The sequence below is a fragment of the Urocitellus parryii genome, chromosome Y (genome assembly GCF_045843805.1).
Source record: "Urocitellus parryii isolate mUroPar1 chromosome Y, mUroPar1.hap1, whole genome shotgun sequence".
NCBI classification, from domain to species: Eukaryota; Metazoa; Chordata; class Mammalia; order Rodentia; family Sciuridae; genus Urocitellus; species Urocitellus parryii.
In genome coordinates, this window is record NC_135548.1 from 21,974,959 (window position 1) to 21,994,908 (window position 19,950).

Here is a 19,950-nt window from a genome sequence, read left to right on the forward strand (position 1 = left end):
CTTACCTGGCCCCTTTATCAGATCTGGTCATCAGATCCCATCATTGGATTGATTTCAACTGGGGCTCTTTGGCAGAGGAAACAATCAGAACCGGTAGCTGAGGTTTCAGGGTGCTGAGCTCTGGAATCCGGGAGAGAGGCTGGTTTCAAAATTGATAGCAACACTGGATGTTACAAGCAAAAGAAATGTCATTGGCTCCAAAATAAAGAAGAGAAAAAAAATGGCAAAAAGCAAAACAAGCTAATATTTATTTCTAATGCCAAATTATAAATTTATTATTATTATTAGTGGTACCAGAGATTGAACCCAGTGCTCAACCACTGAGCCATATCCCCAGCCCCTTTTATTTTTTATTTTGAGATAGGGTCTCACTAAGTTGCTTAGGGACTCATTAAGTTGCTGAGGCTGGCCTTGAACTCTTGATTCTCCTGCCTCAGCCTCAGCCTCAGCCTCCTGAACAGCTAGGATTATAGGCATACACCACTGTGCCCAGCAAAATCTTTTTAACTTTTTTTAAAAAAATGTGAAAAGTGTTTTGTGAGGACCATCAGCTACTTGAGTGTGCCCCATGTGCTCTGGTAGAGAGGGCTCTGGACCAGGAAGAGGGGAGAACTCCAGATCCTACAGAGGTGCCCAGGCTACATTCAGCCTCTCGTGGAGGCCTCAGCAGGCTAGATTAAGGTGTGGCTGGTGATACCCAGAACAGGTGTGGCCCTTCCCTTGCTCAAATATGTAGTGCCTTTTGCCAGGGTGCACCCCGGGCATACCCATCTCCAATCTGGGTCCAGCTTTGAGCTCTATGACATACCCATGGGACCCCTTAATTCTCTCACTTTGATTAATCCAGATTGAATTCATTTTGTTACTTGTAAATAAAACTCTTAGGAAAGAATCCAGCCTTCGTTATCACCCCCCTTCCTGTTTCTATAACTGGTCAATCAGTTAGTTGGCTGAAATAAGAAGTAAAATATTGAAAGCATTCAAATCAACCTCCATAGTTGTAGATTGGTTTGGGGTATCTGGATAGGTACTTCTTTTGGAATTATCCAAATAAATAATTTGTTGCTTATTATATGTTTGCTTTTATTATGTTTATCATCTAGGGTTTTCCTCTTTCTGCTAGGTATGAGTTCTAGGCAAAGTGGGGATCTTTACTTTTTCACTGCTTTACCAAAGGCTTTATAAGGTAGGTGCTTTATATATGTGACTTAGAAGAATGATAAGCAGTCTTGCCAGAAACACTCAAGCCTAATATTATTAATCTTATTACAGCAGTGATCCATTAACTATAGTTTCACTTTCCATAGTTTTAGTTACCCAAGGTCCAAAAATATTCAATGGAAAACTCCAGAAGTAAATAACTTATTATTATTATTATTATTATTATTATTATTATTATTATTATTATTATTATTATGCTGGGGATTGAACCCAGGGCCTTATGCATGCAAGGCAAGCACTCTACCAATGGAGCTATATCCCCAGCCCAACAACTCATAAATTTTTTAAAAATATATTTTGTAGTTGTTGATAGACTGTTATTTTATTCATTTATTTATATGCAGTGCTGAGAATCGAACCTAGTGCCTCACACAAGCTAGGCAAGTGCTCTACCACTGAGCCACAACCCTGGCCTTGGAAATTTTACTCTCTTATGGTGACAAATCAGGATTTTTTTTCAGGCAAAACCTCTCCAAATGAAGAATAAATTAATTTCTAGAGTTAGAGTTCATATTCCAATGCCTAGGATCAGGTTTCCATTCCCAGAGGTCTCCACATGTCGAGTATCTAGCTTTGTCTAGTTTCTTTTCTAAATGTATTAAGAGGGGGAAATTTATGTATAGAACTAGTTTCATGCCACATTATCAGATTTGTCACATTATTGCTACATCTTATTTCTAACTTCATTTTATGACATGATCATTATATACACATTACTATTCTTTGATCTAACAAATTTTAGATGGCAAATAAAATGAAAATACTCTACAATGATCACAATTTAACAGCACATTGAACTTTCTCAGCAGGGACATTTTGAATAGATGCACTCTTATTTGCTAATGGAGTACATCATTCAATCATTTGGATATTTCCATCAATTCCTGGATACCTTAGTAATCTAGGGGAAGCTCAGGGGCTCAACTATCAGGATTTGCTAGAATCATCTTATATCCCCCATCCTGAACCATGGGGTTTTCAGGAATACAAAAGTGGACAATATTGCCCATATATGGGAATTTCTTCTATTACCTGTCTGCAGGGGATCCAAATTGGTCCTGGCCTGGGACAAAGTGATTGAGAGATGGGTTGCTTCATGGAAGAATCTGGAAAGTCAGGGCTAAGAAAAAGGTGTGATCATTTTCGGCATTGCCTGGGATCCCTGCTGTTCGTAGGTACAGAACAATTTCAGGCCAGTGAAATAACACCCGTCTATTGGCCAGAGTAGAAAGTATATTATTGCCACAGCCTGCAGGTGGATGTTCCTGCCTTGTTGGTGCTTTGGTGACAGGAAAGCCAAATCCTCTACCATCTAGTAATTACAAGCTTGTCCTGGTGTGTATTGTCACCTCGTAGCAGAAGGAAAAAAAAAAAAAAAAACCTGCCCAATGACTCTCCTATAAATAATAGGAATAAGAGATTGTGTGGTATTACAGGAAGATATCTGAGTGGGAGAGGTAAGCTATAGTCCTCAACTGTCACTTCAGGGCTGGGAGATGCTGGACAAGTCATTTCCCTTCTTTGAGACTGTTTTTCTTCATCTATAAAATAAAGGGACCAACCAGGTGTGGTGATACATACTTGTAATGTCAGCAATGGGGAGGCTGAGGCAAGAGGATCACACGTTCAAAGTCAGCCTCAGCAACTTAGCAAAAACCTGTCTCAAAATAAAAAATAAAAAGGACTGGGGATGTAATTCAGTGGTAAAAGCTCTGACTTCAATCCACAGTATCAAATATATAAATAAAGGGAACAGATTAAATTTACCCCTTTTAAAATCTTTTGTTCCTCAATTTCTTTGAAAGTGATACAAAAAGTTTGATAATAACCTAACAGGGTTATTTCTGATACAGTAGTCCCCCCCTTATCTTGGGGGACACATTACAATCCACACACCCCCATGATGCTTGAAACTACAGGTAGAACAACCTGTTCTATACATACTATCAGTTTGTATACATGTATTCATACCTATGATAAAGTTTAATTTGTATTCATACCTATGATAAAGTTTGTGAATTAGCCACAGTAAAGAGACTAACTACCATTATTAGTAAGAAAATGAAATCATTATAACAACATACTATAATAAATTTAATTTAAATTTATGAGTTGTTGGGTTGGAGTTGTGGCTCAGTGGTAGAGCACTTGCCTAGCTTGTGTGAGGCACTAGGTTCGATTCTCAGCACTGCATATAAATAAATGAATAAAATAACAGTCTATCAACAACTACAAAATATATTTTTTAAAAAATTATGAGTTGTTGGGCTGGGGATATAGCTCCATTGGTAGAGTGCTTGCCTTGCATGCATAAGGCCCTGGGTTCAATCCCCAGCATAATAATAATAATAATAATAATAATAATAATAATAATAATAAGTTATTTACTTCTGGAGTTTTCCATTGAATATTTTTGGACCTTGGGTAACTAAAACTATGGAAAGTGAAACTATAGTTAATGGATCACTGCTGTAATAAGATTAATAATATTAGGCTTGAGTGTTTCTGGCAAGACTGCTTATCATTCTTCTAAGTCACATATATAAAGCACCTACCTTATAAAGCCTTTGGTAAAGCAGTGAAAAAGTAAAGATCCCCACTTTGCCTAGAACTCATACCTAGCAGAAAGAGGAAAACCCTAGATGATAAACATAATAAAAGCAAACATATAATAAGCAACAAATTATTTATTTGGATAATTCCAAAAGAAGTACCTATCCAGATACCCCAAACCAATCTACAACTATGGAGGTTGATTTGAATGCTTTCAATATTTTACTTCTTATTTCAGCCAACTAACTGATTGACCAGTTATAGAAACAGGAAGGGGGGTGATAACGAAGGCTGGATTCTTTCCTAAGAGTTTTATTTACAAGTAACAAAATGAATTCAATCTGGATTAATCAAAGTGAGAGAATTAAGGGGTCCCATGGGTATGTCATAGAGCTCAAAGCTGGACCCAGATTGGAGATGGGTATGCCCGGGGTGCACCCTGGCAAAAGGCACTACATATTTGAGCAAGGGAAGGGCCACACCTGTTCTGGGTATCACCAGCCACACCTTAATCTAGCCTGCTGAGGCCTCCACGAGAGGCTGAATGTAGCCTGGGCACCTCTGTAGGATCTGGAGTTCTCCCCTCTTCCTGGTCCAGAGCCCTCTCTACCAGAGCACATGGGGCACACTCAAGTAGCTGATGGTCCTCACAAAACACTTTTCTCATTTTTTTAAAAAAAGTTAAAAAGATTTTGCTGGGCACAGTGGTGTATGCCTATAATCCTAGCTGTTCAGGAGGCTGAGGCTGAGGCAGGAGAATCAAGAGTTCAAGGCCAGCCTCAGCAACTTAATGAGTCCCTAAGCAACTTAGTGAGACCCTGTCTCAAAATAAAAAATAAAAGGGGCTGGGGATATGGCTCAGTGGTTGAGCACTGGGTTCAATCTCTGGTACCACTAATAATAATAATAAATTTATAATTTGGCATTAGAAATAAATATTAGCTTGTTTTGCTTTTTGCCATTTTTTTTCTCTTCTTTATTTTGGAGCCAATGACATTTCTTTTGCTTGTAACATCCAGTGTTGCTATCAATTTTGAAACCAGCCTCTCTCCCGGATTCCAGAGCTCAGCACCCTGAAACCTCAGCTACCGGTTCTGATTGTTTCCTCTGCCAAAGAGCCCCAGTTGAAATCAATCCAATGATGGGATCTGATGACCAGATCTGATAAAGGGGCCAGGTAAGAACCTGAGCCGCCTTGGGGACAGGCCATGAATCTCAAAGCAGACACACATTCTCCATTAGTGACCTCCAAGGAGGCCAATTTCAGCAGAATCATTAAATGTTGATGATTCTGCAAGTATCTTTTTGTCCTCTGGGCTGTGGATGGTGGGGGAAGCAGGGAAGTGTAGTTTTCCTCTGAAATGGAATGAGGAGGTAGGGAAAGAAGGGCAGTAAGATAATCCCACACTTAACCTTAGACTGACCATGAAATTCAACTTTTAAGAATTTCAAGAGACATTCTGGAAGAAGGGAGAGCTCCAGTAACCATGGAAATATTTCAAGGTCAGGAGGTGGGGAAAAGAGGCCAAGGATTACATTCAGAATAAATCAGAAAGTGTACAGAAGACTGGGATCTAGCATTATTTTTCCCCCAAAGAATTTAACTGATCTCCCTCTTTGGTCTTTGATGTTTTATGACATTGGACGACATCACTGTGGGTCAGGCATCCTCTTATGTGTATTCAGCCTGGACTGGGCTAGTGTCCAGCATCTTCTACGAGAAGGCCCCCAGCCTCCCTTGGGGGAGAAATACAAGCTACAGAATTGCAAAAGGCCCCAGATACACATAAATAACCTGAGTGAGGTGGTGAACTCCTTCGAGTCCAAATTAGCAATAGGGCTGAGCTGGAGCCCCTGTTTCCTGATCTCCAGTCCAAGGGTAAGCATTGCCCTGGCCACCCACTGCATAGATGGAAGTTGACTCATTGGGGAAAACTAGAAGTCATTTTAAAATTCTGAATAATATTTCTTTAAAAATTTTTTTGAATTTTATTTTTATAAATTTTAATCAGCACCTAATAAACGTACATACTTCTCAGGTACAGTGTGATAATTTGATACATGTATATAATATGTATCGATTAAATCAGAATAATTATCCTTTTCATCTCCTTAAACATTTATCCTTCCTTTGTTTGGGGTGTCTCTTTTTAAAACATGTAATAAATAGTTGTAAACTACAGTCACCCTACTGTGCTATAGAACATGAGGACTTGAAGTTGTGGATAATATTTCTAAATTATTTGTTAACACTAATAGTTTTAAAACATAGTGCTTAAATTTTGCTGTATTTGTATAAAGGTAGGATTTATGCTCAGTGAGTTTTGCTTGTTGAACTTCTTTCTGGTTATTTGTCATGACCCACTCTCCATCCATATAATCACTGAACCTGAGGCAAAAATCAGAAAAATATCTTGTTATGGTTAAACAGGAAAAAGGGTGTGTGAACTCAGACACAAACCCTCCTCATGGGAAGGGGGTGCTGCAAGGTGTAGGTCATTGCCATAGGACACGTCTGTTTCCTTGTTTCTCTTCAGTTCTGTCTTTGGGCAGCTTGGACTGCGTACAGCTCCTCTCCCAGATGAACCCATGCTGGAAGAGCTCCAGTGGCCAGGAATGTCCCCATACAATAAGACAGAATGAGGCTGTTCTATCCCAATCCCCACGTCACGCGGCAGCATGGCCTCTTCCCTTTTGTGGCATGAAAGGGCCTCATGTGTGGGGATGAGGACAGCTGGAGGTCAGGCCTCAGTTTCACTCTCTGTTCACCCCAAGCCTGTGGGTCACCTTGGCAAGTCCCTTAGCTGACAGAGTCCCTATGCCACACAACCTAGCTACTCAGCACAGGCCTGCCGTGGGGAGCTGCGCCTGAGGGTTGATGCTGCTCAGTGTGGGAGGCACCACCTCTGCCAGAGACAGGGTTTTAGACCTTCTGTGAGGACCCACTGACCTTTTGGCCTGGCCACAGGAACTGAGACGAGAGGGGGGAAGTAAAGGTCACTCTGACTAGGGGAACTTGAGTGGCTTCGTAACTCTGCATTTGAAGCTCCTAATGTGTATCTATCATTTTGTCCCTTGCATGTTTGTGCACTTAAGCTGACAGAAGAAACTTGTTTCATTGGAGAGGAAACCAGAAGGGGCAGGGCTCCCAGGACAGAGACAGTCACATGGTCCAGTTGAGGATATCAGGTGCATCTTCCCGTGAAGTTGAGTAGGAGTTTAGCAGGTGTAGAGAAGGAAAAGGTTTGGGGAGAGAGGAATCGCTCTGTGAAGGTGACAAAGTCAGAGAGGGCCTGGGAATTGCCTGTGGGTCTCTGTCTCTCAATGTGACACGAAGCCAGGATGGGGGAGCATGGGGAGCTGAGGCTGTAGGGGTGGGCAGGGTGTACTGGGGGTGGCCCTACTCACCATGCCAGGGGGTCAGGCTCTGCCATCCAGTTAGGGGGCTGTTGAGATGGTGAATGGCTTGAAAAACAGGGGCAATGGAGGGTTAGAGGGGAGCAGGTTAAGAAATACCAAGGAGGATAAAAAAGTTAATGGGACAAAAACACAGGGACAGGTGCTCAAGTCAAACACTGTAACAAGGAGACCTTAACAAGTGACAGCTCTGGACAGACACCTATGTGTAACAGTCCCATGTGGGGGTTCCAGGTCAGTAGCTCTCTTCTCCACACACCCACTCAGGGGTCCAGTCTCATGGCAGTCTGCCGTGTCCCATCTCTGGCATCCCAAAAGTCTCTACTTGGGGCCACCCTAGGTGTCAGGAAGGAGCTCAAGGACATAGAAAAGAGCTCCCAGGAGGCTTCACAGCCCAGGACTGCTAAGGGCACAATCATGTTTTCTTCCTTCCACTGAGCATTTGATCTTATGGCCACTCCAGGCTCCAAGGGAGGCTGGGAAATGTGCTTTAACCTTGAGTGCAGACAGGGAGAAGGCCCAGCCCCTGATAGACAGCCAGCAGTCTGTCCTAATGGCTTCAGTCAAAATGGGGACATCTGAAGAGGAAAACTAGACCTCATAGTTCATCTCAGTCCCCACATGTCCAGAGCTGTTTGGAATTCCCCAATCCCTTAGAGGGCAGCCTTTCACTCTGGGGTCTGCTCCACCCCCAGGGCCCATTGAGGGAGTCTGGAGCTGTGAATCACAAGCTGTGAGGCATATGAGAGGTTATTTCCTTGGATCAAGTATGAGCCTCTGTGCATCTAATTTTAAAGCCAAGTTCTTCTTTGATGGCATCAGGATCAACTGGGATAGTCCATTTAAAGAAAGTGCACACCAGAAATAGCTTTCCCACCAGCCATACAGAAATGTTATTTATGTGTCTGTCAAAGAAGACGTAGCCCAACCTGGTGATAATGAAAATTTCAAATATGCTTATCCCAAGAGAGTGTCAGGAATATTCTAGATCGCATTCAGCCTCAGCCATCTTAGCCTCATGTACAGCTCATCTGTGCAATGCTAGAAGAGGTCTTGAATATTCAAGCCTACAGTAATTTTTAAGGGAGTTTTTGCATTTCCCTTACTTACAAGTGTTTGGTCTTTCCCCAAAATTCTATTACAGGTTGGAGATCGATTTGGGGTATTGGAATTTTGGTAATAGAAGAAGGACACTTTGGGACAGCCTGGGTTAAGTCTAGATACTAATGCCAAATTGCACATTAGTTAGGGGCTTGTGATCCTGAATAGTTTAACATATGATTAAGAAGTGGCTCTGTTGATAACACCACACACTTGGATTCCAAGAGAAAACGCCAATAGAACACAGTCCTGACTCTTCAAGCAGCTAGACTTCATGTACCAGGAGACAGGTTGCCCAGGTTACAGTTTTTTCCTAACTTTTTTTCCCTTCTTTCTCTTGTTTGGTGTGTAGTTTCTTTGTATGTAACATATGCAGAGGCCAGGAAGGGCAGGATTGTGGAAAGTCAGTTCAGGCTAGAAGTGTGACTCATCCATAGGAGAATATGAGGAGAAGGAAGTTGGGTCTAATACCTGTGCTCTGTTCCCCAAGCCTGTTCCTGACACAGGAGTTACAATCAGATGAGCAGGGCCTTCGGGTGCAATGGGGGAGTTTGCTCTATCTGGCTGACTTTGTGCCCTCACCTGGCTGGATACCCTCCTGCCCTTTTCTCCATGAAATAATGCTCTAGAGACCTGATCAGAGATGAAAATACACTCAGATACAAAGGACTTCCAAGCCTTCCTGCACAAACCATCCCAGAGGCAAGTGCTTCTTAGTGCTATTCCTCAAGCTAAAGGAATCAACCTTTAAGTCCAGAAGTCAGGGTCTGTAGTTAGCAAGTTCTCTCAGGTAATTACTGAGCTGGGAGGTTCCCATAAATCCATGAAAGCGGGCTGCATAGCTGGCAGCCTTTTCTGCTAATGCCTGAGGTCAGTCTTGGACATAATAAGCACCAGGATAATCTAGCATGAAGGCAAATCCCAGGACACCCTTTCTGTAGGTTGGTTTTTCTATTTAAGCATTTTTTCCCCCTTTTTCAAGGAAGACGCTTGGGTTATAACATATTAGGTGGTTCAAATACACGAACTCCAGGGGAAAAGGCCTCTCCAGCCAGCCTTCAACAAACAGAACAGTTGGTCTCCTTGCTTCTTGACTCAGCTTCCCTTTTCTTTTTTTCCCCTCGGAGAGGCTGATAGAGCTTGTTCCTACACGTCTTAAGTAAGTCTGTCCAGGAAAAGCTGTGCACAGAAAGGAAAGGGAAAGGAGGACAAAGCGATGGAAAGCCCACAGGAAAAGTTTGTGAGGAAGATTTAATGATTGCCACCCTAAGGGAATTATTTGTTTTCTTTTAAAACTTTAATTCCTTTTCCCATGTATGCCTAGCAGTATCACTCCATTTAAAACTGCTTATGTCATTTCATTTTGGGTAGCATCCAAATCAATAAAATATTTAGAGATAAGTTCAACAAAAGAAATGTAAGACTTTTAAGTTAAAAACCACAAAACATGGCGGAAAGAAGTTCCATCAGTGAAAGACATCCCATGTTTTATGGATTAAAAGACAATGCCATGAAGACGGCAATACTATCCAAAGTGATCTACAACTTCAGTGTAATTTCTGAAAAAAATACCAGCTGCTTTTTTACTTTTATTTTATTTTTAACAAAAATTGGTAAGACAATCTTGGATTCCTATGGAAATGCAAGAAACTCATGGGTAGCAAAAAATAATAATAATAATTTGAAGGAACAAAATTGGAGGACTCATATCCTGATTTCAAATCTTACTTCAAAGAGCTACAGCGGTGCTCAGCTTTCCGTTACTATGACAAAATACATGAGATGAACAATTTTAGAGGCAGGAAGGTTTATTTTGACTCCCTGTTTCATAGGTTTCAGTCCCTGGTTATTTGACTCCATTGTTTCTGGGCCTTGGTGAGTCAGAATCTTCTGGAGTGGAACATGTGGTGGAGCAAAGCTTCTCTCCTCATGGTGGCTGTGAAGCAGAAAAAGCAAGAGGGAAAGGAAGGTGTCCATACAACATATAGGTCCTAAAGGCATGCTGCCAGGGACCACTCCCTCCAACCAGGCCACACCTCCTAAATTTCCCCTACCTCCCAATAGTCCACTAAATTGTGGCTCCATCAATGGGTTAATCCACTGATTAAGTTAGAACCTCAGGATCCAATCACTTCCCTAAGGCCCACCTCTGAACATGCTGCATTGGGGACCAAGCCGTTGACATGTGAGCTTTGGGAGGCAATTCAGATCCAAACGACCACGTTTGTGCTGTACTGGCACAGAGTAGACACATAGACCAACAGAACAGAATTAGAGCCCAGAAGCAAGCTCTTATGCTCAATTGATTTTAACAAGCAGGCCAACACAATTTAACTGGGAAAATGATAGTCTTCTCAACAACTGGATCTGGGGTAATTGGATATATACAGAAAACACCCCATTCAGACAGAATTGTGCTCCCCTCAAATTCATAAGTCAAAACCTTAACCCTCGATGGAACAATAATTGGAGATGAGGTTTTTAAAAAGATAACTAAGATTAAATGGAGTCATAAAGGAGGCGCCCTAATCCAATAGGACTGGTGTCCTTATAAGAGGAAGAGTCACCCAGCATGAAGGAAAGGTCAAGTAAGGAGACAGCAAGAAGGTACCATCTGCAAGCCAAGGAGAAAGCCCTCACCAGACACTAACCTGCCAGTACCTTGACCTTGTACTTCCTGCCTCCAGAACTGTGAGAAAACAAAATTCAGTTATTTCAGCTACCCACAGTGTGTTATTTTGTTATGGAAGCCTGAGTAGACTAATTCATACTTGTATCTATTAAAACACAGCAATAAAAAGACAACCCAATTTAAAAAATGAAAAATGGTATGAATAGTGTTTCAAAGATATATGAATGGCTAATAAAAACACTTGAATCACGCTCAACATCATTGGCTATTAGGAAGATGTAAATCAAAATCATAATGACATGCCACTTCATATCAACGCTGATAGCTGTATTCAAGAAGATAAAAACAAGTGCTAGTAAGATTGTGGAGAAATTGAACCCTCACACACTGCTGGTGGAGATGTAAATAATTCAGCCACTGTGGAAAACAGTATGACAGTTCCTCATAAAGTTAAACATAGATTTTTTTTTGTTTGCTCCAACAATTCCTTTCCTATGTATGTATAGTCAAGAGAAATGAAAACAGTTGTCCGTGCAAAATCTAGTGTATGAATGTTGATAGCAGCATTATGCATTACAGCAAAAACAGAAACAAAATCCAAAAGCCTTTGAACTGATGCAAAGACAAAAAAAATGTTATCTCCATATTATGGAATGTTATTTGGCCATAAAAAGGAACAGAATACTACATGCTACAACACAGAAGCACCTTGAAAATATTGTGCTAACTAAAAGCCAAATACAAAAGGTAACTTATTCTATGACTCCACTTATAGGAAACATCCAGAGTAGGAAAATCTATAGAAAGCTAAAAGGTGGTCTCCAGAGTCTGGGGGTGGGATGGAAAATGTGAGTAACTGTTAAGGGTACAGAATTTCTCTTAAAATATTCCATGAAAATGTTTGGGAATTATCAATGGTGTTGACTGTACAACTGCGTGTACAGACTAAAAATCCATTGGATTATATAGTTTAGAAGGGTGAATTTGAAGATGTATTAGTAAAACTGTCATTACTTTTAAAGAAAAAGGAAGCTAATACAGACATACAAGTTAAGATTATCTTTAAAATTAAACACAGTAGCCAGATATTGTTTTGTCCCTTAGGTTAAAGTACTTTGGGAAATCACCAGGCCACTTACTGTATGGATTTTCTTCCCTGGTTTTCCCCCTTCCCTGTAGGGTGGGTTCTGTATGATGATGTTCCTTCTAGTCACCCACCTGCCTGGAGCAGCAGCCAGAAGATAGCTGTCAGCAAACAGCAGCCCTCCCTTCACCCCTCTCCTGCCCTGAGGAGGACCGGGTCACAGGAGTGTTGGCCTGTGAGTTCTGCTGCTCGATTTCCACTGCAGGCCTGAGTGAGGCCGACACTCCTTTCTGTAAAGATTGTACCCTGTGATCTCAACCTCCAAAGAACTCCCATTCAGAGTCGTGTAAGATGTGCATGATTATATGCATTTGAAGGGGGAAGACTAGGGGAAGCATTTTCCAATATGCCATTGGCCATGTTTTGAATTTTTACCACACTTTATGGACAGAACTGTGTCACATTAAAATTCATATATACAAGTCCCAATCCTCAGCACACCTTGGAATGTGACTGTCTTGGGAGATGGGCCTTCAAACAGGTAATGATGGTTGAATGGGGTCCTTATGGGTGGACCTTAATCCAAGAGGACTGGTGTCCTTGCAAGGGGAGAGGCTGAGAGAGTTGCCAGGAACGAGAGCACAGAGGAAATGTGGGAGGACAGTGAGAAGGCAGAAGCTAAGGAGAGGGCAGGGCCTCACGGAAACCAACCTGTCAGCACCTTGATCTTGCACGTCCATCCTCCGGCACTGTGAGGAAATGCATGGCTGCTGTTTAAGCTACTTAGTCTCTGATGATTTATTATAGGACCCAAGCAGACTAACACACCATTGGAATGTGATTTGGGGGTTTGGGTTTTTTTATTTACCTCCTGTAAGAATAATTATGGTAGACAGTTGTGGTAGTGCACACCTGTAATCCCAGCTACTCAGGAGGCTGCAGCAGAAAGGATGGCAAGTTCAAGGCCAGCATGATAAGCTTAGTGAGACCCATCTCAAAATAGAATTTAACAAGGGCTGCGGATGTAGCTCAGTGGTAGGTAGACCACTTGTTCAGCTTGTATAAAGGTTGGAAACTCGGCACTGCAAAACAAAACAAAACACACACAAAAATAATGCAGGGAAGAAATGAGGTAACATTCTGTCAATTTTCAAATTCATGGGATGAAGAGGGTTCCTTTTTCTTTTTGTTGGGGAACTGGGGTAATATAGTGAAAATTTTCAGAGTCATGGGATGAAGAAGATGAAGGATTTTTTTTCTCTTTTGTGATAGGAGTGTTCTGCTATTTTATCTCTCTCTCTCTCTCTCTCTCTCTCTCTATATATATATATATATATATATATATATATATATAATTTAGAGACTGGGTCTTAGTTGCTAAGTTTCTCAGGTTGGCCTTGAATTTGCCATCCTCCTGTCTCAGCTTCCCAAGTACCTGGGCTCCCGGACGTGCCCACCGTGCCCAGCTGGGAGAGAGTCTTTTTATTCCTGCTCTCAAGTGCTCCTTCCTCACAGGTCTCCTGCAGCCAGGCCTCTATGCTCATTCTCTGCATCCTCTTTTCTTGTTCCATCTCTGAGGCTCCAACTCCAGTTGGCCTCTCCTTAGGGAGGACGACTTTTCCACCATTTTTTTTCTAATTTAAAATGACATTCCAATCTGGAGTGCCATCTCATTTACACCTACTCTGTAAAATTCTTTCAAACAATTTAAATGTAACAAAGTAGCACATAATTTTATAATATATGTTGTTCTTCAAACTTAAAATGAAAAACAACCCCTGATCCATCCTGTCCCCCAACCTCATGCCTGTCCTACAATCTCTAATTCTTTTTGCACTTTCTTGTGCTATGTATCTTCCTCTTTTTAAACAATATGCTTCTGTTACTGATGCTTAATTTTCAGTGATCCAATATAAGATTAACTTTTCATTAAAAAGTGTGAGGATTTATTTATTTATCTTAAAAATTTTAACTGTATTGGAGACTAAACCTAGGACTTCCCTCTTACTAAGCACAAACTCTTAACTCGGAACTATGCCCCCAGCCAGAGAATTTGGTTTAGTTTTCCAACTCTTATCCTTCCCTCGAACCATAGGATAACCCCCCCCATTCTTCCGCTGTAGCAATATAAGAACATTTAGTTAAAACCAACATTCAGTGATTTGGTTATTTTGCTTAAATTAATACTGTTCACAGATAGGCTGGATCTGTATATAGGACGGCATATTTCTCTCCTTGTAAAGCTTAGTTCTCCTTGGTGTTGAGCATTCCTCATTTAAAGTTTTGTTTAATTATCTCACCATTCGGCCCTAGTTCTTTCTCTAACTTTGTCAGAGCTGTCAAGTTCCTCTCAAGGCTATTTCTCTCAATCAGATAAAGTCTCAAGCTGCTGGTTCCCCTGGTGCCTCAGACTTCCTGTCTCACACTAGATCTGGAGCTTTCTGGACCCTTTGCATGGCCTGGATCCTTGCTGGGGGAGTTCCCTTTGAGTCACGTTCTTTAGTATTTTCTGAGAAAGTATATTTGGAAAGTTTTTGAAACATCAGAAAATGTCTTCTCATTCTTGATTCATAGTTTGGGTCTAAAATTGTTTAAAATATTCTCCCTCATGCTTTTGAAGGTTTCGTTCCGCTGCCTTCTAGCTTCAGTGTTTTCTTGACAAGTTGAACGTTTATCTGGTTTCTAATCTTTTGTTTGTGATGTTTCCCTTCTTCTCATAGGAAGGGCTTAGGATCTGCTTTCTGGGTGCTCTAAAATAGCATGAGCATCCGCCTCAGCATGGGCCTCTTTTTGTTCATCCTCTTCAAATTGAGACCTCAAAGTTCATTTTTCATTGAAAGTGAGCCCTTGTAATGTGGAGACTCAAATTCCCTAGTTCTTGGAAATCATGTGCTTTTTATTTGTTTGACATTATTGTACTTTTCTCCCTTCTCCTTTGTCTGTTCTTTCTTTACAAACTATTTGTCAGATGTACAGTCATTTAGACCAACTCCTTGTCTTCTCCCTCCTCCTTTCTGTCTCTTTATTTTTTTCTTATCTTGGCTTGTTCACGTCCTACCTCCTGGGAAATCATCGGCAACCTCAGGCTCCAGCCCTTCTACTTCTATTCATCTTTGCAATTATTATTTCTTTAATTTCCTTGTTTCTGTTCCACTTTTTTAAAAACACTCTCCGGTTGTTGTGTAAAATGCATTATTTTGCTCATCCTTCTCTGAGAACTCTCATTATAGATTCTTAAAAAGCTCCCATCTGCTTCTTGCATTGTCTCTTTTTATTTTTCCATTGTCTTCTGCTTGTTTGCTTGTTTCTTTCTTTTGTTGTCTGTCTTTCATAAAAAGTCATTTTCCAAGAATCTGAGATACTCTGTGGCCCATTCATATTTCTGAAAAAAATCACTACAAAGTAGTTTCAGGTCCTGGGTTCATGCTGGATGGTTTTTGACCTTGTCCCCTCACTGTGGGGACAAGGCAGAGAGCTGGCTTTTTCACAGAGGTAAGCCTAAATGTTAGTCGGCATAGGCCTTTGTTCTTGAAGTAGGCACTTTCTTTACTTTCTTGATGATGCATGTGAGGAAAGGACCCTAAGGTGTCTCTTAAACATCCAGCCAACACTTCTTATTTTCACTCATGTCTCACCTGTGCCTTTAGAGGAAACAGGGGATGGTCAGAGCTGCTTGCCATGACTTTCCTCCTCAGTTTTGTGTGATGACAGACCTCCCAAGTCTCTTTAGACCTGTGATTTGTTCACCCTCTAGACTATTTCTATCCCATTCCAGTTCTAAAATGTTATTGCTATCTAGCTTGCTGTTTTCCACCCTCTTGTTCCCTTTCTTTTTGCAAATTTATAGTCATGTAATACCATCTGCTTTCATTTTCATCAAGTTTGGGGAGAGAGAATAAATGCCTGAGTTCTATAAACTTATTTAACCTAAAGTCTTCTCAATTTTTAAATTACTGAGTTAAATTCAGCCTCAAATGTTCTTACTTATAAATTCTAGGAGGATTAAGATTCTCTTTTCTCCATATTCACCACCTTCTACTCTAATACACACTGCCCCCTCCTATTCTAAAAACAACAATTATAATTCAGAGAGTTTCTGGGTCTTCCTTGCTGGCTGCTCCATCTTTTCAGATGTCCCATCAGGGTTTAGGACTCTGTCACAATGCAAAAAGTTAGTTTAACCAAATTCTAACGTTTATCTTCTTCAGAGTCTACACTAAGGTGACCAATCCAGCTCAATGCTGGTGTTTATCAAATTTAAAAGACATGCTGATCAGTATCACAGAGCTATTAGTTATGTGAGCTCCAACTGGGAGACTCGAGGATTATGACTAGCCCCCTGTGGCTATGAAGTAACTGAAGTGTGGCTAATATGGAGGCAAAACTGAGTTAACATTTCAGTTATAGCCACGCATCCATTCATGAGAGGGATGTGTTCTGAGAAATGCGTCACTCAGCAATTTTATTGTTGAATGAATATTGTAGTTTGTATTTCCCCAAATCTTGTTGGGATGGGTCAATCAGTCACCAAGATCTCTTGATACAGTCAGTGATGAAATCCAAAGGCAGAGTAAGTACAAGATGCATGAAATTGCTGTGGGAAGAACATGGTAAACCTTTTAATTGATCAAGGCACTTTTTAAAATAAGTAGGTATGTTATAATAATAAATTATCTAAAATAACAATAAAAATACATAGACCAGTAACATAGTTGTTTCTTAGCATTATCAAGCATTCTGTCCTGTACATTATTGTATGTGCTGTACTTTTGTACAACTGCAGCTCAGTGGGTGTGTTCATACCAGAGTCCCCATAAACATGTGGGTTATATGTTGTTACTGCTTTACAATGGTTGTGATGTTACCAGGTCATAGGAATTTTCAGCTGTATTAAAATGTTATGGAACCACCATTATATCTGTGGTGTTGTTGACCTAAATGTTGTTAGGAATAAATGTTATGTTATCATTTAAACTGAATTCTGAATGACCACACATAGTGACTAACATATTGAACAATTTATTTATTTATTTTGTTTATTTATTTTTATGTGGTATAATAAAGATATTATATTCATATATGACTAAAAAATAATTTTAAAAAGAGGGTGATTTTTCCTTCAAAGGAGTCAGTTCCAGCTGGATGTGGTAGTGCACTCCTGTAATCCAGCAGTTTGGGAGGCCGAGGCAGGTGGATCATGAGTTCAGAGCCAGCCTCAGCAATTTAGTGGGACTCTGAGCAACAAAGAGAGACCCTGTCTCTAAATAAAATATAAAAAAGGGCTGGGGATGTGGCACAGTGGTTAAGCACCCCTAGGTTCAACCCCTGGTACCAAAAAACCAAAAAAACAACAACAAAAAACAGCTCCACAGTCCTTGTCTGAGACAGCTGGTCAAGACAGCTCTGACTGTGGGCCCTGGTGGCTGGTGAATTATTTGGCACCCCTTCAAACTGACATTCTTTAAATATTTTTTCAGCATTTTCTTAGTTGGGGTAGAAAGAACAGATTGTCTGCTAATAAAAACTGTATACCTCTTTCTGTACATTACAAATAAAGGAGTTATTATATGCCTCTGAAATAAAAATTCACTGGAAATTAAGGAGCTGATTATTCAAAATGTTGCAAGAGAAAGAACATTCGTGGATGAGGAACTCCTCAAGGTAAAGGAAGAGGACCACTGTTTATTGAAGCAGGTAGACCAAGAGCCAACCATAAGGTCCGCAGCACTGGGAGAAAATTGGGCAATAAGTCTCATCTAAGTCACTCAGGAAGGGGGGATATAATCAGTTAGCCTTTTTTCCAGGACACAAAAGTTGGGGGGGATTTCAGAAGACAGCAGGATGGTGAACTTCTTCATTATTGCCCTTTTCCATGAGCATGTGGCTCCATTAGATATTGTCAGGACCTATTTGACAACATTCACAATTTTTTCAAAAAAAAATTTGTGTGTGTGTGTATGTGTGTGTGTGTGTTTTATCAGAGATTGAACCCAGAGGGGCTCTACACTGAACTTCATCTCCAGTCTTTTTTTATTTTTTGTAACAGGGTTTTGCTAAGTTGTCAAGACTGACCTTGAACTTGCTATCCTCTTGCCTCAGTCTCTCAAGTAGCTGGGATTAGAGGAGTGTGCCATCATGACTGGCCATTTGAATGTTTTAAGGGAGGTTTTGAGTGTGTGTTTGTGTGTGTGTGTATGTGTGTGTGTGTATACATGAACCAGGTCCTTGTGAATGCTAAGCATGTGCTCTACCACTAAGCTACATCCCCCCAGACATTTAAATTTTTCTTTCATGTCACCATTTTTCTGCCATTTGTTGCTGGACAGCGTACATGGCATACACTTCCAAGGATATGCTCAAAACATATCTACATGTTCTTTCTTCTGGTTTGCATATGACAAATACCTCCCTATTTTTCTGAAGTTCTCGTTTTTCAGTTTTCTTCTGTTAGTTTCTGAATTTGGCAATTTCCTGTCAAAAATACTCAAGAGTTTACAGTTTACATAATAAAATAAATCACTCATCTCTATTATTAGCGCTAACCCAGGCAATTCTTTGTCTGACATTATCTTTGGGGGACTGTCAGCTGGTTGGTCTCAGACTCAGGGGTGTGTCCGACGTTGCTCAGAACACTTGCTTGAATGCATAGAGGAAGACTGTTCAGTGGTAACACTAGTATTGTTGAGGAATGGTACATTTGTTGATTTTTTTCCCTTTGAGGACATTTTGCCAGTTGTTTGAAGATTCTTGTGTGGATGCTGGTGTTAGGACAACCTACTTCCCATATATTCTAATAATTTTTTTTAAAAATTAGCATCATCAAGACATAATTCTTATATCATAGAAATCACCCTTTTAAAAATGTACAAGTCAATGTTTTTGGTACATTCATAAAGTTGTCAAATCACCATTTCCTTCTAATTCTGGAATCTGTGATGGTGGGGGAGGTGGTGCTGGGGATTGAACCCAGAAGTTCTCTAAAACCGAGGTATACTTCTATCCCTTTTTATTTTTTGAGACAGGCTTCCCCTAAGTTGCCCAGGCTGACCTTGAACTTGTGATACTTCTGAATCCTGCAGCTTCCTGAGTTGCTGGGATCTTAAGCATGAGCCAGCACACTTGGCTCTATTTCCAGAACACTTTGATCTTCCCACCAAAGAAGCCCTGAACCCATTAGCAGCCACTCCCCACTCACCCCTTCCTCAGCCTCTGGCAACCATTAATTTATTTCTGTTTCTATAGATTTGCTGATCCTGAAAATTTCATATAAATGGAAACATAACCAATGTGGCTTCCTTTCATTTGTATCTGGTTTCTTTCACTTGGCATGTTTCTAAGATTCATCCATGTTGCAGCACAATCAACACTTCATTCCTTTTTATTGCCAAGTAATGTTTCATTGTTTTGCTTTTTTCACATTTTATTCCCTCATCAGTTGATGGACATTTGGGCTGTTTCCACTTTTTAGTTATTCTGAATAATTATGTTGGGAATGTTCCTATACGAGTTTTTGTGTAGACATGCTTTCATTTCTCTTGGTACCTAGGAGTAGAATTGCTGAGTCTTAAGGTAATTCTATGTTTTGCTTTTTGAAAAACTGATAACTCTTTCCAAAGGAGGTACCTCAATTTGCATTTTACATAGTGATGTATGAGAGTTCCAATTTCTTCATATCTTGTTCACTTTGCTACTGTCCATCTTTTTTAATATAGAAATCCTCGTGGGTACAAAGTGTATCTCATAGTAGGTTTGATTTGCATTTTCCTAGTGACTAATGCCTTGAGAATATTTTCCTGTTCTTATTGTCACATGTATATCTTTGGAGGATGAAGATTTGGGGTCATATTTCTGAGTTGTAAAAGTATTCTTTATATTCTGGATACTAGTCCCTTATTAGCAAATATTTCCTCCCATGCCTGGTTTGTCTTTTCACTTTTTTGAC